The 6163-nt window shown below is 42.0% G+C and overlaps 1 long non-coding RNA gene across 1 annotated transcript; it reads left to right on the top strand.

Moving 5' to 3' along the window:
• Positions 1–180: 180 nt before the first annotated feature.
• LOC135491658 (uncharacterized) lies at positions 181–4837 on the top strand. Its single transcript, XR_010447857.1, has 4 exons — positions 181–496; positions 2065–2201; positions 2485–2575; positions 2915–4837. It is a non-coding gene; the product is annotated as an uncharacterized LOC135491658 (long non-coding RNA).
• The last annotated feature ends 1326 nt before the right edge of the window (positions 4838–6163 follow it).

Consider the following 6163-nt stretch of genomic DNA (forward strand, 5'->3'; position numbering starts at 1 on the left):
TTATAAATCACTGCTGGTTTTGCGTACTCCGTCTGCTCTATATACCTGGGCTGCTCTATATGCCTGGGCCTATATGTTATGCTGTGTTTGTTGCAGGACAACCACTCTTTGTATAGAATGTATCATGACCTATATATATCTAAGCAAATAAGTGTGCCTGAGATCTTCAACGACTACGTTTGCCAGTTCTCTATCTCAGACCTCAACCAGACTTCGGATCTATAGAGTCGAAATATCACTATATGCATAGTAATGTATTGGATGCAGAATATCGAGTTCATTTCGAGAAATAGGACGTCGACTATGAATTTGTTCCTCAAGGAGTCAGATTTATAGGTCGACAAGATGGGATTTGGTTCCAAGGAATCCCAGTATTTCTTAGCAGCTGAGCTCATATTTCTTTCGGTGCCAGTTTGCTTCGCCGTGGTCTTCCTGTGCCATTGGAAAACTGGACAACAGGATCTGTCAATTTTCTTCACGAATTATGTTATTGAAGGTAAGCTCTCAATGTCCCGAGTCAAGGGAAAGCCCCAAATCAAATATGAAAGCTGACTCAGCTCTGAGAACATTTTGGTTCGCTCATTCATATCCTTTCGCATGTCTCTCCATAATATTGACGGGATTAGTAGTGACTTGTCAACATTCTTCCGCACAGAGAAAACATCCCTCTTTACTGAGAGAAAAAAAGAGAACAACCAAGGGGAAGGGAAGCCTGTCTCTCCCCAGAAAGATGGGTCACACACTTTCGTGATTGGTGCTGGAAGAATGACATCGTTTAGTATCGGAGATGTCGCCGCGACGCAGTCGCATCCTCGGCATTTTTCCTCTTTTTTCCTTTTTTCGCATCCTCAGCATTTTCTGGATGGGTAACATATGACACTCCGGCCCGGACACAGCATCCTGAGGAAATCGGGATGTGACACAGTGGATCGACCTCGCCCGTATACCTCTTACGAACGAAGATGTTAATGATGACGAATGAACCGCCTCGGGACTTTACATAGTTTCCTGTTATGGTTCTTTGCCCTTGTACCAAAGCACTTGATACTCGGCATTCTAAATAATGTTAGACCCTTCCAATATCTCCTGTTGCCATCTGTTGGTGTTGGTTGAAAGCACAAATATCAGGAATATCACATCAAAAGAATCATTTAATTTATGAAGACAATGTCACTTTTCAAATCTAGATACATGAGTAAAATATTTCACTGAACATTTTTCCTAAGGGTAGGCCCCCTACACCAACAGCTGACACTTTCTCAACCCCAAGACTTGACAAGAGTGTTTCGAAAAGAATGTCTTGAAATCTTTTTCTAAAAATCTTCATATCCCGCGTTTGAACAACTTTTCTAGCTCACAACTTGACTCCGGGCTCCTTCCTCATTCTAAGGATCGTACTCGACCTTATCAATATCAGAGCTCTTCAGCTATCTTTCAGTGGTGTTAGGATCAGAAAAGTCAAGTCGAGTTGATGCTAAATAGGTTGACGCTTTCTTATACAAACCCGATTCAGAAAACTGCTCCTGGAACCAATGACCGAACCCAGATGAAATAATCGCTGCATTAGGATTGGGGCGATGGTTCGATGAGGCTCAGACTCCTACACTGATGCTATTAAGTGTCAGCGTATAAGCGTTGGCGTTAAAGGGCAAAACTCCCAAGAAATATTTTGTTTAGTATTTCTAATAACGAAAATTGTTCCATGCAGGGAAACGGTTGTTAGCTGTCGGGCTATGTCACCGTAAAATCGTGAAACTCCCGCCGCGGTAATGTTGTCCGCAGAACCTTCATCTAACAAAACTGTTTCCATGAGAAATTGCGACCGTTGTCTTTCAAAAGTCTCGCCTCTTGTGGGAAATCTGAGAGATATTCTTCGGTAGAATTAAAACTTATATCATTGGTTTGTAAAGCTTTGCGCGTAATCCGTCATCGATGACGAGTAGGCGGCCAACGATTCTTGCACCAAGAATCTGACATGAGACGCTACAATATCCATTCCGCGCTAACAAAGGAACTTACGTGTTTCGATAATGGGCGTATGTTTATCTGAATTCGAATTTTCAGATATGGTCAACTCCTCAACGTTTGTGGCGAAAAAACCTCTGATCACACCTTAAACACAGCATTAGAGGACACTGTGGCTAAGCTGAAGCGGGATTTATCCCTCATTGACTATACCACTGCTGAGAGCAGAACCCTGGGTAGGTTTTCGGTCAAAAATGTGTTGCGCATCTTTTAAAAAGTCACCCAATGCTTCACCCGTTTTTGAAGTACCAATTCGAACTATTTCATTAGTAGATTCACAAGACGTATACGTTGTCCTTCTTCTGGCACCCAAAATAGAGACAAACAGTGAAACGTCTGCACCGGATCCAGAACATAAGTATACGCGCTATTGTTCAAAGTGGGGACGTTATCGTAGACTAATTTTTTACATTCAAAGATTCCCTTTCAAATTTGTAACTTATATATTTGGTATTTAAGGCACATCAGAAACGGAATCTCCTTTTCCTCGAACTCTAGAAGTGCCATCCTAAGTGACCAGACATGTCTGTCTGAAGAACAGAAGACAATGGTGAGGTTAACCTGAAACACCCAGTCACAATCACTATTAAATAGATCGTTCTCGACGCAACAGTCAGCTATAAAAATACATTTCGAATGCGTAGTTTATCAAACCATATTCGCCGTTTTTCACTATCATTACAAATTACTGTCGTAAGCAGACTACGATATTTGCCGATTTCAATAAATTTCGCATGAAAAACCGCTCGCGACCGTGACGTGTGGCGACAGCTAATACGACAATTTATTTTTTGAGTCATTACCATTCAAGTTTTACCTCGAGTCCACTCATAACACTATTCATGGTTTTGATTCATAGTTTAGTCACTTTCAACTTTTTTTCCTTCAGTTTGACGCCGACCAGCAAATATACAATGAGGGATCTTCGCATTCAACGTCGAATGCAGTAAATGAAGGTCATGGAGACGCGACCTGGGGCCTTCTTGGAGCTGAAGTTACGGATCCTTCGCAATAGCCCGAAGACGAGCAACGCTCAGTTCAAGTCACTCACCCAGGGTGCTCAGGGATGAAAAGCAATTGGAATTAATGATGAGACAGGCTCAGTAACTGTGGTACTGAAATATGGAAAAATATGGTACTGAAGTTTTTGAGCGCTAACTCAGTATACGGGGCATTGATACTTTTATACGGACGACGACGACGACATTGATACGGACGACGAAGTATTTAACTGTTCTTCATCCACGACCTTTTTTGAAAATTCGCCCAAAATGTGTATATCAGTGAAAACATCAATGAATTGATATTTACTCTAGTTTCATCGATCTAAGACCCGCTGATTGATTACTACAAACTCGAAACCAAGGCCAAGCGTGTACAACATGGTGTCGACAACCCTCTGTCTATGCAAAGTTAACATGTTGCATGGCATCGAACGACCATGTGCATAATACTCGATGCAGAACCGGTCTCAGATATGTGAAAAAAGTTCACTTTCGAATTTCAAACGAACGGGCGCCTTCTACTCAGTTTGTTGAAAGATTTGAAATTGAACTTCTATTCAAAATTTCTAATTACGTTTCAAAGCCTTCTAGATGCGATTCAAATTTCACTTGCCGAGCTTCCATCCCAGAAATAGAGGCTGGCATCTTGGGCCTTCGTTATTTCGCCTCTATGTACTCTTTACCATCGTAAAACCAGTCAGGCAAGGATCCCAAACTGCGAGATGTCACCACAACAAGCAATACATTTTCTCTCGACCCCGCCGATTCGTTTTCCGCCTTGTCTAGGCCAGCTGGGATCCTGACGGTACTCGCGCTTATAATCCGCGTCATTGCGGGGGAGGCTGAGATGCTCGACCGTGATACCAATGGTCGATGATAAAAAGAAAAGCGACCCTTTGCCTCCTTGGACTATACAGGCGTCTTGCTGACTTCAAGCTCTGACTGAAAGTAATATTTATTTAGAAGGTGTTGATGGAAAAAGGACATTTGTAATATATTGATTCTGATGTGATAGTTGATGTTGGCGAAAAGGTGGCCCGTAGGCACAGGGGTAGGGCAAGCACAAGCGCTGGGATGTTTTTGTTACTCCTCGTTTGTTTGGGATTCAGATGGTGAAAACTACTCGTTTTTGTGATTCGTGAACATGATTCGTGTGGAGTTAGGATGGTAACTGTTAAAAAGGATATCAAAATAGTTTAGGAAGGATCTACACGGTGTCTGTCAATATCGTATGAGGTTTTCCTCATTTGAAGTCTTGCAACAACCGTTAGCAATAATCATTTGGTTCATTTCTTCGCATTGTAACGTAAATGTCAGCAAGTGCGTGGAATGTTTCTATAAGGCTAAATTATACCGAGTTTTATTATATGCGACCTGTTAGAGTTATGTTATTGCCAAAGGCGTTTACATTTTGATTCCAGTGACGGTTCAAAATTCGCCTTATCCTGCCTGATATGCCTAGTTTTACTTCATTTTAAATTGGATTGGTTTCTTTATTTTTGTTCTGTTGTTTTATTAATTTCTTCTTCATGAAAATCGCCAATGTGCGCCTCGATTATTAAATAATGGTAATATTAAGCCAAGTGACTGTTCCTGGTTTATGGCCTTTGAAGGAAGAAGTTTCTAGCATAATTTGCAGAACCATCGCAAAGTAACCGATTATTGAACGCTGAACGATGACAATACCTTATTTACTTGGGTAAGACACGTTGCTCTTGCACACTAATGTCGGGAACATTACAAAGAGGAACTTTGAGTTGAGTTATAATCCTTTTTTTAAAAATAACACAGCCTTCTTTGAAAACGCACTATGCAGTTGCTACGTTTGATTCTCAGTCTTGGTGTTTGCAAGTCGGCACTCACTGCTGAAATTCATTCAAAGGTCGAGAAATCGCTAATTTTGTCATTGCTCAATCATGGAAATTTGCAGGGGACTGCTTCAGATGGAAATATTGATATGAATGTGTTCGTAGGTAAAAGATCTCACGGGAATTACGGAATTCAAAGTGGCGCATCACATGACGAGTCTTCGAGATGCGCAACGAGTAAGTACGAAACGTTTCATCGGCAACTGACGAAATTGCTCGATATTCAGTCCAGGCTAAATAAGAATAGACATGCAACACTTCAGCTAATGGCTAAGCGTACGATTATCGAGTCATCTGCTGAATCTGACCGGCTAACATTTTACGAAATATACAAATATTTGCCGCGATATTGCTTGTTCTTGCCGGGATTGCACTCGTGTAAAGTGATGCTCCAAAACCGCTGGATATGGATAGAGTCGAGATCATTAAAGAGTGGTGCTAAGTTGCCGCCGCACCAGAGTACAGACAATCTACGTCAAAGACATTCATTTCTCGCGAGCATTGTAAGAATTGGTGACGGGTGTACGGGAACATTGCTGACTTCTCAATATGTCTTGACTGCTGCCCATTGCATACACGATGGGAGGAATTATATGCGCCATCTCAGCCAAGTCAAGGTTGGGGTTCCTGGCAATGTTGGCTTCCGCCTCCACTACATCTCCGACGTATTCATACCAAAACAGTGGTTATACTTGAACAATAGAACGGACGGAATACGCGCCATGTATGACTTTGCAGTTTTGCATCTACAACTTCCGGTGAGTGGAAGTAAATTTTATCTGCGGCTGTTTGTCACGACTCCCGCTGTCCCTTCAAGGGTATTTTTTATTGGGTTTGCTGGTTACCCCGTCTATCATACTGAGATGTGGCAGTCATCTTGTATTGTTGGACCATTTTCCGTTCTCCATAGCAACCTCATATTCAGTAACTGTCATTCTAAACGTGGTATGTCTGGGGCTGCCGCCTACGTTGAGGACAGAGTTCATGGTCGCCGTATCATTGGCGTAGTGTCCAACATGACACCGGCACGAGACAACGGACAAAATAGCAAGGCTAACAACTACAGCGTGATAATGAAATTCACGTGGTTGAAACTGGTAGAGATCTGTAAATTTATGGGTGAAATCGCTGTGAAGGAAAGACTATGTCCCGAATTGGCGGCGATTCGTTAAAATCTTGTCCCTGTTGTCCGTACTGAATTTAGGCTTCTTCACCGGTGCACTGTAAAAAGTTGTAATAGGAAATTTTGTTTACGGTGTTAAGTTC

This window comes from Lineus longissimus, chromosome 7, assembly GCF_910592395.1.
Source record: "Lineus longissimus chromosome 7, tnLinLong1.2, whole genome shotgun sequence".
NCBI lineage: Eukaryota > Metazoa > Nemertea > Pilidiophora > Heteronemertea > Lineidae > Lineus > Lineus longissimus.